This window comes from Oncorhynchus tshawytscha, unplaced genomic scaffold, assembly GCF_018296145.1.
Source record: "Oncorhynchus tshawytscha isolate Ot180627B unplaced genomic scaffold, Otsh_v2.0 Un_contig_7119_pilon_pilon, whole genome shotgun sequence".
NCBI classification, from domain to species: Eukaryota; Metazoa; Chordata; class Actinopteri; order Salmoniformes; family Salmonidae; genus Oncorhynchus; species Oncorhynchus tshawytscha.
Window position 1 is genome coordinate 4503 of NW_024609204.1, and position 15741 is coordinate 20243.

Consider the following 15741-nt stretch of genomic DNA (forward strand, 5'->3'; position numbering starts at 1 on the left):
TTAATATAGAATTTCTACCGTGTTGCATGATGGGAAATCAGTCGGACAGTGAGGTAATATAGTAAAACAAAATGTATCGCTTTTCCTTCGCCTTGTCCGCAACTGTATTCGTAAATGTCATGAAACCTTGTTCAATATGATGTGGTATTATCAGTAGTAGAAGTGGTAACCGTGAGTCAAACACCTTTGTCCTGGAAGGAGTGCTCCTCTACCAACGTGTACAACTCATACTTACCTGGCAAGGGAGACACCGTGATCAAGAAGGCGGTTCACCCAGGGCGAGGCTCAGCCATTGCACTCCGGCTGTGCTGACCCCTGCGAATTTCTCAAATGTGGAAATCTCGATTGCATAATTTCTGGTAGTGGGGGACTGCGTTCGCGCTCTCCCCTGATCTTGATGTAAAAAATAAACAAGGAATAGATATTATCGGGAATTCTGATGAGATTTAGTGACATTACCATTTTTTTCCCATGTCAGATGAATGGATATAAAATATAGTGTCTATTTAAAAGACAAACTAACGTCTCAGAGATACATTTTGTCTTCTGATCACCCCAATCTGTTTTTGTTAGCACTGGTGATTATGTCTTTCATGTCCTGATAATGTCAAGTAAAAGGCCTACTTTTTTGCGTCCTCAGACGTAAATCTGGATTGAGGTCTTTTATTTGCTAGATAATTAAGTCATTTATAGGACAGTTTGTCATTTAAACCCACAATAAACAAAATATTACTGCTCATTGTAACATAACGATCGACATAGTTTTAAAATGTGTAACTCGGCTAATGTATTTCGTTTTTATTTGACCTTTATTTAACCAGGTAGGCTAGTTGAGAACAAGTTCTCATTTACAACTGAGACCTGGCCAAGATAAAGCAAAGCAGTTCGACACATACAACAACACAGAGTTACACATGGAATAAACAAAACATACAGTCAATAATACAGTAGAACAAAAGAAAACAAAAAGTTAACACAGTGTCCAAAGAGGGGCCAGAAGTATACAGAATGGTGTCGTCTGCGTAGAGGTGTACCAGAGAATCACCAGCAGCAAGATCAACATCCTTGATGTATTACAGAGAAGAGAGTCGGCCCGAGGATTGAACCCTGTGGCACCCCCATAGAAACTGCCAGAGGTCCGGACAACAGGCCCTCCGATTTGACACACTGAACGCTATCATTACAACCCACTGACATTACAACCCACTTTCACATTACAACCCGCTTTGTAATTACAACCCACTGACATTACAACCCACTTTCACATTACAAACCACTTTGACATTACAACCACTGACATTACAACCCACTGACATTACAACCCACTGACATTACAACCCACTGACATTACAACCCACTTTGATGATATTACAACACACTGACATTACAACCCACTGACATTACAACCCACTTTGATGATATTACAACCCACTGACATTACAACCCACTTTGACATTACAGCCCACTTTGACATTACAACCCACTGACAATACAACCCACTGACAATACAACCCACTGACATTACAACCCACTGACATTACAACCCACTTTGACATTACAACCCACTGACATTACAACCCACTTTGATGATATTACAACCCACTGACATTACAACCCACTGACATTACAACCCACTTTGACATTACAACCCACTGACATTACAACCCACTGACATTACAACCCACTTTGATGATATTACAACCCACTGACATTACAACCCACTTTGGCATTACAATCCACTTTGACATTACAACCCACTGACATTACAACCCACTGACAATACAACCCACTGACAATACAACCCACTGACATTACAACCCACTGACATTACAACCCACTGACATTACAACCCACTTTGACATTACAACCCACTGACATTACAACCCACTGACATTACAACCCACTGACATTACAACCCACTGACATTACAACCCACTGACATTACAACCCACTGACATTACAACCCACTGACATTACAACCCACTGACATTACAACCCTTTGACATTACAACCCACTGACATTACAACCCACTGACATTACAACCCACTTTGATGATATTACAACCCACTGACATTACAACCCACTGACATTACAACCCACTGACATTACAACCCACTTTGACATTACAACCCACTGACATTACAACCCACTGACATTACAACCCACTGACATTACAACCCACTTGACATTACAGCCCACTTACATTACAACCCACTTTGACATTACACATTACAACCCACTTTGACATTACAACCCACTGACATTACAACCCACTTTGATGATATTACAACCCACTGACGTTACAACCCACTTTGATGATAATACAACCCACTGACATTCCAACCCACTGACATTACAACCCACTTTCACATTACAACCCGCTTTGTAATTACAACCCACTGACATTACAACCCACTTTCACATTACAAACCACTTTGACATTACAACCCACTGACATTACAACCCACTGACATTACAACCCACTGACATTACAACCCACTTTGATGATATTACAACCCACTGACATTACAACCCACTGACATTACAACCCACTTTTGACATTACAACCCACTGACATTACAACCCACTGACATTACAACCCACTGACATTACATTACAACCCACTTTGACATTACAACCCACTGACATTACAACCCACTTTGACATTACAACCCACTTTGACATTACAACCCACTTTGACATTTGACATTACAACCCACTTTGACATTACAACCCACTTTGACATTACAACCCGCTTTGAGAACATGTAGGAAGGTATTTTGCCAACATCTATTTAGACATGTTAAAATGATTCGGGTTTTTCCCGATCACGAGTATCATCCTACCTGACTATCAACTGTACATTTACAGATTCAATTACAAATACGAGTATGGCCATGTCAGCACACCCCGAGTAGCTACTACTGTGTCTTGTTGATGAACTAGTAGGCTACTGTTTCTCCTCCATATCTGTTGGTCGTATGCCACCCTGTGGTCGATGGTGGAATCATATTTTACTGAGAGCAGAAAACAAGCGTGATGAAACTATTCCTACAACGTCTGGAACGCTACAAAACACCAGAAATAAGTGGTGTCTTTCGGTTGGCTGTGTGCACGAATGTGATTTCAGCATTTTGGTACATCACCTACTTGTGTGTAACCAGACGGACATTTAGACAACAAATTCAATTATTATAAAATTTCTACCCTGTTGCATGATGGGAATATAGTCGGTCCGTGATATAATATAGTAAAACAAAATGTATCGCTTTTCCTTCGCCTTGTCCGCAACTGTATTCGTAAACGACATTAAACCCTCTTCAATATGATGTGGTATTATCAGTAGTAGAAGTGATAACCGTGAGTCAAACACCTTTGTCCTGGAAGGAGTGCTCCTCTACCAACGTGTACAACTCATACTTACCTGGCAAGGGAGACACCGTGATCAAGAAGGCGGTTCACCCAGGGCGAGGCTCAGCCATTGCACTCCGGCTGTGCTGACCCCTGCGAATTTCTCAAATGTGGAAATCTCGATTGCATAATTTCTGGTAGTGGGGGACTGCGTTCGCGCTCTCCCCTGATCTTGATGTAAATAATAAACAAGGAACAGATATTATCGGGAATTCTGATGAGATTTAGTGACATTACCATTTTTTTCCCATGTCAGATGAATGGATATAAAATATAGTGTCTATTTAAAAGACAAACTAACGTCTCAGAGATACATTTTGTCTTCTGATTACCCCAATCTGTTTTTGTTAGCACTGGTGATTATGTCTTTCATGTCCTGATAATGTCAAGTAAAAGGCCTACTTTTTTTGCGTCCTCAGACGTAAATCTGGATTGAGGTCTTTTATTTGCTAGATAATTAAGTCATTTATAGGACAGTTTGTCATTTAAACCCACAATAAACAAAATATTACTGCTCATTGTAACATAACGATCGACATAGTTTTAAAATGTGTAACTCGGCTAATGTATTTCGTTTTTTATTTGACCTTTATTTAACCAGGTAGGCTAGTTGAGAACAAGTTCTCATTTACAACTGAGACCTGGCCAAGATAAAGCAAAGCAGTTCGACACATACAACAACACAGAGTTACACATGGAATAAACAAAACATACAGTCAATAATACAGTGGAACAAAAGAAAACAAAAAGTTAACACAGTGTCCAAAGAGGGGCCAGAAGTATACAGAATGGTGTCGTCTGAGTAGAGGTGTACCAGAGAATCACCAGCAGCAAGATCAACATCCTTGATGTATTCCAGAGAAGAGAGTCGGCCCGAGGATTGAACCCTGTGGCACCCCCATAGAAACTGCCAGAGGTCCGGACAACAGGCCCTCCGATTTGACACACTGAACACTATCATTACAACCCACTGACATTACAACCCACTGACATTACAACCCACTTTCACATTACAACCCACTTTGACATTACAACCCACTTTCACATTACAAACCACTTTGACATTACAACCAACTGACATTACAACCCACTGACATTACAACCCACTGACATTACAACCCACTGACATTACAACCCACTTTGATGATATTACAACACACTGACATTACAACCCACTGACATTACAACCCACTTTGATGATATTACAACCCACTGACATTACAACCCACTTTGACATTACAATCCACTTTGACATTACAACCCACTGACATTACAACCCACTGACATTACAACCCACTTTGACATTACAACCCACTGACATTACAACCCACTTTGATGATAATACAACCCACTGACATTACAACCCACTGACATTACAACCCACTGACATTACAACCCACTTTGACATTACAACCCACTGACATTACAACCCACTGACATTACAACCCACTTTGATGATATTACAACCCACTGACATTACAACCCACTTTGGCATTACAACCCACTTTGACATTACAACCCACTGACATTACAACCCACTGACATTACAACCCACTTTGATGATATTACAACCCACTGACATTACAACCCACTGACATTACAACCCACTGACATTACAACCCACTTTGACATTACAACCCACTGACATTACAACCCACTGACATTACAACCCACTTTGACATTACAACCCACTGACATTACAACCCACTTTGACATTACAACCCACTGACATTACAACCCACTGACATTACAACCCACTTTGACATTACAACCCACTGACATTACAACCCACTGACATTACAACCCACTTTGACATTACAACCCACTGACATTACAACCCACTGACATTACAACCCACTGACATTACAACCCACTGACATTACAACCCACTGACATTACAACCCACATTACAACCCACTGACATTACAACCCACTGACATTACAACCCACTGACATTACAACCCACTTTGACATTACAACCCACTGACATTACAACCCACTGACATTACAACAATACCACTTTGACATTACAACATTACAACCCACTGACATTACAACCCACTGACATTACAACCCACTTTGACATTACAACCCACTGACATTACAACCCACTGACATTACAACCCACTTTGATGACATTACAACCCACTGACATTACAACCCACTTTGACATTACAACCCACTTTGACATTACAACCCACTGACATTACAACCCACTGACATTACAACCCACTGACATTACAACCCACTGACATTACAACCCACTGACATTACAACCCACTGACATTACAACCCACTGACATTACAACCCACTTTGACATTACAACCCACTGACATTACAACCCACTGACATTACAACCCACTGACATTACAACCCACTGACATTACAACCCACTTTGATGATATTACAACCCACTGACATTACAACCCACTGACATTACAACCCACTGACATTACAACCCACTGACATTACAACCCCACTGACCCACATTACAACCCACTGACATTACAACCCACTGACATTACAACCCACTGAATTTAAACCCACTGACATTACAACCCACTGACATTACAACCCACTTTGACATTACAACCCACTGACATTACAACCCACTGACATTACAACCCACTTTGACATTACAACCCACTGACATTACAACCCACTGACATTACAACCCACTGACATTACAACCCACTGACATTACAACCCACTGACATTACAACCCACTGACATTACAACCCACTGACATTACAACCCACTTTGACATTACAACCCACTGACATTACAACCCACTGACATTACAACCCCACATTACAACCATTACATTACAACCCACTTTGACATTACAACCCACTGACATTACAACCCACTTACATTACAGCCCACTTTGACATTACAGCCCACTTTGACATTACAACCCACTGACATTACAACCCACTTTGATGATATTACAACCCACTGACATTACAACCCACTTTGATGATAATACAACCCACTACAACCCACTGACATTCCAACCCTTTGACATTACAACCCACTTTGACATTACAACCCACTGACATTACAACCCCACATTACAACCCACTTTGACATTACAACCCACTGACATTACAACCCACTTTACCATTACAACCCACTGACATTACAACCCACTGAAATTACAACCCACTGACATTACAACCCACTTTGACATCACAACCCACTGACATTACAACCCACTGACATTACAACCCACTTTGACATTACAACCCACTGACAATACAACCCACTGACATTACAACCCACTGACATTACAACCCACTTTGACATTACAACCCACTTTGATGATATTAAACCCCCTGACATTACAACCCACTTTGACATTACAACCCACTTTGATGATATTAAACCCCCTGACAATACAACCCACTTTGATGATATTACAACCCACTGACATTAAAACCCACTGACATTACAACCCACTTTGATGATATTACAACCCACTGACATTACAACCCACTGGCATTACAAACCACTGACATGACAACCCACTTTGATGATATTAAACCCCCTGACATTACAACCCACTTTGATGATATTACAACCCCCTGACATTACAACCCACATTGACGTTACAACCCACGTTGACATTATAACCTAGTTTGACATTACAACCCATGTTGACATTATAACCTAGTTTAACATTACAACCCACATTGACATTATAACCTAGTTTGACATTACAACCCACTTTGACATTACAAGCCTGAGTTTGACATTACAACCCACTTTGACATTACAACCCACTGACATTACAACCCACTGACATTACAACCCACTTTGATGATATTACAACCCACTGACATTACAACCCACATTGACATTACAATCCACTTTGATGAAATTACAACCCACTGACATTACAACCCACTTTGACATTACAACCCACTTTGATGATATTACAACCCACTGACATTACAACCCACTGACATTACAACCCACTTTGGCATTACAACCCACTTTGGCATTACAATCCACTTTGACATTACAACCCACTGACATTACAAACCACTTTCACATTACAACCCACTTTCACATTACAACCCACTTTCACATTACAACCACTTTCACATTACCAACCACTTTGACATTACAACCCACTGACATTACAACCCACTTTGACATTACAACCCACTTTGACATTACAACCCACTGACATTACAACCCACTTTGACATTACAACCCACTTTGACATTACAACCCACTTTGACATTACAACCCACTGACATTACAACCCACTTTGACATTACAACCCACTGACATTACAACCCACTTTGACATTACAACCCGCTTTGAGAACATGTAGGAAGGTATTTTGCCAACATCTATTTAGACATGTTAAAATGATTCGGGTTTTCCCGATCACGAGTATCATCCTACCTGACTATCAACTGTACATTTACAGATTCAATTACAAATACGAGTATGGCCATGTCAGCACACCCCGAGTAGCTACTACTGTGTCTTCTTGATGATGAAGTAGTAGGCTACTGTTTCTCCTCCGTATCTGTGGGTCGTATGCCACCCTGTGGTCGATGGTGGAATCATATTTTACTGAGAGCAGAAAACAAGTGTGATGAAACTATTCCTACAACGCTACAAAACACCAGAAATAAGTGGTGTCTTTCGGTTGGCTGTGTGCACGAATGTGATTTCAGCATTTTGGTACATCACCTACTTGTGTGTAACCAGACGGACATTTAGACAACAAATTCAATTATTATAAAATTTCTACCCTGTTGCATGATGGGAATATAGTCGGTCCGTGATATAATATAGTAAAACAAAATGTATCGCTTTTCCTTCGCCTTGTCCGCAACTGTATTCGTAAACGACATTAAACCCTCTTCAATATGATGTGGTATTATCAGTAGTAGAAGTGGTAACCGTGAGTCAAACACCTTTGTCCTGGAAGGAGTGCTCCTCTACCAACGTGTACAACTCATACTTACCTGGCAAGGGAGACACCGTGATCAAGAAGGCGGTTCACCCAGGGCGAGGCTCAGCCATTGCACTCCGGCTGTGCTGACCCCTGCGAATTTCTCAAATGTGGAAATCTCGATTGCATAATTTCTGGTAGTGGGGACTGCGTTCGCGCTCTCCCTGATCTTGATGTAAAAATAAACAAGGAACAGATATTATCGGGAATTCTGATGAGATTTAGTGACATTACCATTTTTTCCCATGTCAGATGAATGGATATAAAATATAGTGTCTATTTAAAAGACAAACTAACGTCTCAGAGATACATTTTGTCTTCTGATCACCCCAATCTGTTTTTGTTAGCACTGGTGATTATGTCTTTCATGTCCTGATAATGTCAAGTAAAAGGCCTACTTTTTGCGTCCTCAGACGTAAATCTGGATTGAGGTCTTTTATTTGCTAGATAATTAAGTCATTTATAGGACAGTTTGTCATTTAAACCCACAATAAACAAAATATTACTGCTCATTGTAACATAACGATCGACATAGTTTTAAAATGTGTAACTCGGCTAATGTATTTCGTTTTTTATTTGACCTTTATTTAACCAGGTAGGCTAGTTGAGAACAAGTTCTCATTTACAACTGAGACCTGGCCAAGATAAAGCAAAGCAGTTCGACACATACAACAACACAGAGTTACACATGGAATAAACAAAACATACAGTCAATAATACAGTAGAACAAAAGAAAACAAAAAGTTAACACAGTGTCCAAAGAGGGGCCAGAAGTATACAAAATGGTGTCATCTGCGTAGAGGTGTACCAGAGAATCACCAGCAGCAAGATCAACATCCTTGATGTATTACAGAGAAGAGAGTCGGCCCGAGGATTGAACCCTGTGGCACCCCCATAGAAACTGCCAGAGGTCCGGACAACAGGCCCTCCGATTTGACACACTGAACGCTATCATTACAACCCACTGACATTACAACCCACTTTCACATTACAATCCACTTTGTAATTACAACCCACTGACATTACAACCCACTGACAATACAACCCACTGACATTACAACCCACTGACATTACAACCCACTTTGATGACATTACAACCCACTTTGATGATATTACAACCCACTGACATTACAACCCACTGACATTACAACCCACTTTGATGATAATACAACCCACTGACATTACAACCCACTGACATTACAACCCACTTTGACATTTTGACATTACAACCCACTTTGACATTACAACCCACTGACATTACAACCCATGACATTACAACCCACTGACATTACAACCCACTGACATTACAACCCACTTTGACATTACAACCCACTGACATTACAACCCACTTTGATGATATTACAGCCCACTGACATTACAACCCACTGACATTACAACCCACTTTGACATTACAACCCACTGACATTACAACCCACTGACATTACAACCCACTTTGATGATATTACAACCCACTGACATTACAACCCACTTTGGCATTACAATCCACTTTGACATTACAACCCACTGACATTACAACCCACTGACAATACAACCCACTGACAATACAACCCACTGACATTACAACCCACTGACATTACAACCCACTTTGACATTACAACCCACTGACATTACAACCCACTGACATTACAACCCACTGACATTACAACCCACTTTGACATTACAACCCACTGACATTACAACCCACTGACAATACAACCCACTGACATTACAACCCACTGACATTACAACCCACTTTGACATTACAACCCACTGACATTACAACCCACTGACATTACAACCCACTTTGATGATATTACAACCCACTGACATTACAACCCACTGACATTACAACCCACTAACATTACAACCCACTTTGACATTACAACCCACTTTGACATTACAACCCACTGACATTACAACTCACTGACATTACAACCCACTTACATTACAGCCCACTTGACATTACAGCCCACTTTGACATTACAACCCACTGACATTACAACCCACTTTGATGATATTACAACCCACTGACATTACAACCCACTTTGATGATAATACAACCCACTGACATTACAACCACTGACATTCCAACCCACTTTGACATTACAACCCACTTTGACATTACAACCCACTGACATTACAACCCACTTTGACATTACAACCCACTGACATTACAACCCACTGACATTACAACCCACTTTGACATTACAACCCACTGACATTACAACCCACTGACATTACAACCCACTGACATTACAACCCACTTTGACATTACAACCCACTGACATTCCAACCCACTGACATTACAACCCACTTTGACATTACAACCCACTGACAATACAACCCACTGACATTACAACCCACTGACATTACAACCCACTGACATTACAACCCACTTTGACATTACAACCCACTTTGAATGACATTACAACCCCCTGACATTACAACCCACTTTGATGATATTACAACCCACTGACATTACAACCCACTGACATTACAACCCACTTTGATGATATTACAACCCACTGACATTACAACCCACTGGCATTACAACCCACTGACATTACAACCCACTTTGATGATATTACAACCCACTGACGTTACAACCCACTTTGATGATAATACAACCCACTGACATTCCAACCCACTGACATTACAACCCACGTTGACATTACAACCCAGTTTGACATTACAACCCATGTTGACATTATAACCCTAGTTGACATTACAACCCACATTGACATTATAACCCCTAGTTTGACATTACAACCCACGTTGACATTATAGCCAGTTTGACATTACAACCCACTTTGACATTACAACCCACTGACATTACAACCCACTGACATTACAACCCACTTTGATGATATTACAACCCACTGACATTACAACCCACTTTGACATTACAACCCACTTTGACATTACAACCCACTTTGACATTACAACCCACTGACATTACAAACCACTTTCACATTACAACCCACTTTGACATTACAACCCACTTTGACATTACAACCACTTTGACATTACAACCCACTGACATTACAACCCACTGACATTACAACCCACTTTGACATTACAACCCACTGACATTACAACCCACTGACATTACAACCCACTTTGACATTACAACCCACTTTGACATTACAACCCACTTTGACATTACAACCCACTGACATTACAACCCACTTTGACATTACAACCCACTGACATTACAACCCACTTTGTTGATATTACAACCCACTGACATTACAACCCACTGACATTACAACCCACTTTGATGACATTACAACCCACTGACATTACAACCCACTGACATTACAACCCACTTTGACATTACAACCCACTGACATTACAACCCACTGACATTACAACCCACTGACATTACAACCCACTTTGACATTACAACCCACTGACATTAAACCCACTGACATTTAAACCCACTGACATTCCAACCCACTGACATTCCAACCACTTTGACATTACAACCCACTTTGACATTACAACCCACTGACATTACAACCCACTGACATTACAACCCACTGACATTACAACCCACTGACATTACAACCCACTTTGACATTACAACCCACTGAAATTACAACCCACTAACATTACAAACCACTGACATTACAACCCACTGTGACATTACAACCCACTGACATTACAACCCACTTTGACATTACAACCCACTGACATTACAACCCACTGACATTACAACCCACTGACATTACAACCCACTTTGACATTACAACCCACTTTGACATTACAACCCACTGACATTACAACCCACTGACATTACAACCCACTTACATTACAGCCCACTTTGACATTACAGCCCACTTTGACATTACAACCCACTGACATTACAACCCACTTTGATGATATTACAACCCACTGACATTACAACCCACTTTGATGATAATACAACCCACTGACATTCCAACCCACTGACATTCCAACCCACTTTGACATTACAACCCACTTTGACATTACAACCCACTGACATTACAACCCACTTACATTACAACCCACTTTGACATTACAACTCACTGACATTACAACCCACTTTACCATTACAACCCACTGAAATTACAACCCACTGACATTACAACCCACTTTGACATCACAACCCACTGACATTCCAACCCACTGACATTACAACCCACTTTGGCATTACAACCCACTGACAATACAACCCACTGACATTACAACCCACTGACATTACAACCCACTGACATTACAACCCACTTTGACATTACAACCCACTTTGATGATATTAAACCCCCTGACATTACAACCCACTTTGACATTACAACCCACTTTGATGATATTAAACCCCTGACATTACAACCCACTTTGATGATATTACAACCCACTGACATTACAACCCACTGGCATTACAAACCACTGACATGACAACCCACTTTGATGATATTAAACCCCCTGACATTACAACCCACTTTGATGATATTACAACCCCCTGACATTACAACCCACATTGACGTTACAACCCACGTTGACATTATAACCTAGTTTGACATTACAACCCATGTTGACATTATAACCTAGTTTAACATTACAACCCACATTGACATTATAACCTAGTTTTACATTACAACCCACGTTGACATTATAGCCTAGTTTGACATTACAACCCACTTTGACATTACAACCCACTGACATTACAACCCACTGACATTACAACCCACTTTGATGATATTACAACCCACTGACATTACAACCCACATTGACATTACAATCCACTTTGATGAAATTACAACCCACTGACATTACAACCCACTTTGATGATATTACAACCAACTGACATTACAACCCACTGACATTACAACCCACTGACATTACAACCCACTTTGACATTACAACCCACTTTGGCATTACAATCCACTTTGACATTACAACCCACTGACATTACAAACCACTTTCACATTACAACCCACTTTGACATTACAACCCACTTTCACATTACCAACCACTTTGACATTACAACCCACTGACATTACAACCCACTGACATTACAACCCACTTTGCCATTACAACCCACTGACATTACAACCCACTGACATTACAACCCACTTTGACATTACAACCCACTTTGGCATTACAACCCACTTTGACATTACAACCCACTGACATTACAACCCACTTTGACATTACAACCCACTGACATTACAACCCACTTTGACATTACAACCCGCTTTGAGAACATGTAGGAAGGTATTTTGCCAACATCTATTTAGACATGTTAAAATGATTCGGGTTTTTCCCCGATCACGAGTATCATCCTACCTGACTATCAACTGTACATTTACAGATTCAATTACAAATACGAGTATGGCCATGTCAGCACACCCCGAGTAGCTACTACTGTGTCTTGTTGATGAACTAGTAGGCTACTGTTTCTCCTCCATATCTGTTGGTCGTATGCCACCCTGTGGTCGATGGTGGAATCATATTTTACTGAGAGCAGAAAACAAGCGTGATGAAACTATTCCTACAACGTCTGGAACGCTACAAAACACCAGAAATAAGTGGTGTCTTTCGGTTGGCTGTGTGCACGAATGTGATTTCAGCATTTTGGTACATCGCCTACTTGTGTGTAACCAGACGGACATTTAGACAAAAAATGCAATTATTATAAAATTTCTACCGTGTTGCTTGATGGGAAAATAGTCGGTCCGTGATATAATATAGTAAAACAAAATGTATTGCTTTTTCTTTGCCTTGTCCGCAACTGTATTCGTAAACGACATTAAACCCTCTTCAATATGATGTGGTATTATCAGTAGTAGAAGTGATAACCGTGAGTCAAACATCTTTGTCCTGGAAGGAGTGCTCCTCTACCAACGTGTACAACTCATACTTACCTGGCAAGGGAGACACCGTGATCAAGAAGGCGGTTCACCCAGGGCGAGGCTCAGCCATTGCACTCCGGCTGTGCTGACCCCTGCGAATTTCTCAAATGTGGAAATCTCGATTGCATAATTTCTGGTAGTGGGGGACTGCGTTCGCGCTCTCCCCTGATCTTGATGTTTTAAAAAATATATACTAACAGATTTAATTCTACATGTGCTTCAACTCAGAGTTCAATTGAGTTTCTTGTTGAGGAGATTAGATTACATGTTCTTATCAGATGATTGATTAATTAATAATTAAAACTCGTTAAGGCCTCAGAGATACAAATTGTCTTCTAATAACCCGGATGTGTGTGATATGTTATTGTAGCACTGGTGATTATGCCTGTCATGTCCTGATAATGTCAAGGAAAAGGCCTACTTGTGAATGGATCATTTTGTGCCCTCATGACGTAATCTGGATTGAGGTATTTTATTTTCTAGATTATTAAATCATTTTTAGGACAGTTTGTAATTTAAGACCACAGTCAACTATTACCATGACAACAGACATTTCCCTGGTCAACCATTACCATGCCACAGACATTTCCCTGTCATGTCCCTCAACCATTCCACAGACATTTCCCTGGTCAACCATTACCATGACAACAGACATTTCCCTGGTCAACCATTACCATGCCACAGACATTTCCCTGCTCAACCATTCCACAGACATTTCCCTGGTCAAACATTACCATGACAACACAGAAATGACATTGCAGAAATGTTTGCTTTTCCGTGAGTCAAACACCTTTGTCCTGGAAGGAGTGCTCCTCTACCAACATGTACAGCTCATACTTACCTGGCAAGGGAGACACCGTGATCAAGAAGGCGGTTCACCCAGGGCGAGGCTCAGCCATTGCACTCCGGCTGTGCTGACCCCTGCGAATTTCTCAAATGTGGAAATCTCGATTGCATAATTTCTGGTAGTGGGGGACTGCGTTCGCGCTCTCCCTGATCTTGTTGTAAAATGTAAACTCACTTTAAAATGTTGTCGATGGTCGGAGAGTTGACTCTTGAGTTATGTTTCCTGTAACAGGAGATTTATCTACGTTTTGCTGTTCTTCCACTTCGAATGAATGCTTTTAAAATGTTGAATCTATTTAAAAAACAATTTTATTTAGTCCTAGTGGTGTGTAATCTCAGTCCTAGTGGTGTGTAATCTCAGTCCTAGTGGTGTGTAATCCCAGTCCTAGTGGTGTGTAGTCCCAGTCCTAGTGGTGTGTAGTCCTATTGGTGTGTAATCCCAGTCCTAGTGGTGTGTAATCCCAGTCCTAGTGGTGTGTAATCTCAGTCCTAGTGGTGTGTAATATCAGTCCTAGTGGTGTGTAATCTCAGTCCTAGTGGTCTGTAGTCCTAGTGATGTGTAATCCCAGTCCTAGTGGTCTGTAGTCCTAGTGGTGTGTAATCCCAGTCCTAGTGGTCTGTAGTCCCA

At 40.8% G+C, this 15741-nt stretch overlaps 5 non-coding genes across 5 annotated transcripts; all 5 read left to right on the forward strand.

The window, feature by feature from the left end:
- The first annotated feature begins 227 nt into the window (after positions 1–227).
- LOC121844423 lies at positions 228–391 on the forward strand. Its single transcript, XR_006081981.1, has one exon. It is a non-coding gene; the product is annotated as a U1 spliceosomal RNA (small nuclear RNA).
- A 3026-nt stretch (positions 392–3417) lies between these two features.
- On the forward strand, positions 3418–3581 carry LOC121844424. The gene has a single exon (XR_006081982.1). It is a non-coding gene; the product is annotated as a U1 spliceosomal RNA (small nuclear RNA).
- A 4815-nt stretch (positions 3582–8396) lies between these two features.
- On the forward strand, positions 8397–8558 carry LOC121844427. Its single transcript, XR_006081985.1, has one exon. It is a non-coding gene; the product is annotated as a U1 spliceosomal RNA (small nuclear RNA).
- Positions 8559–14271: 5713 nt separating this feature from the next.
- Positions 14272–14435, forward strand: LOC121844425. The gene has a single exon (XR_006081983.1). It is a non-coding gene; the product is annotated as a U1 spliceosomal RNA (small nuclear RNA).
- Positions 14436–15100: 665 nt separating this feature from the next.
- Positions 15101–15264, forward strand: LOC121844426. Its single transcript, XR_006081984.1, has one exon. It is a non-coding gene; the product is annotated as a U1 spliceosomal RNA (small nuclear RNA).
- Positions 15265–15741: the final 477 nt, after the last annotated feature.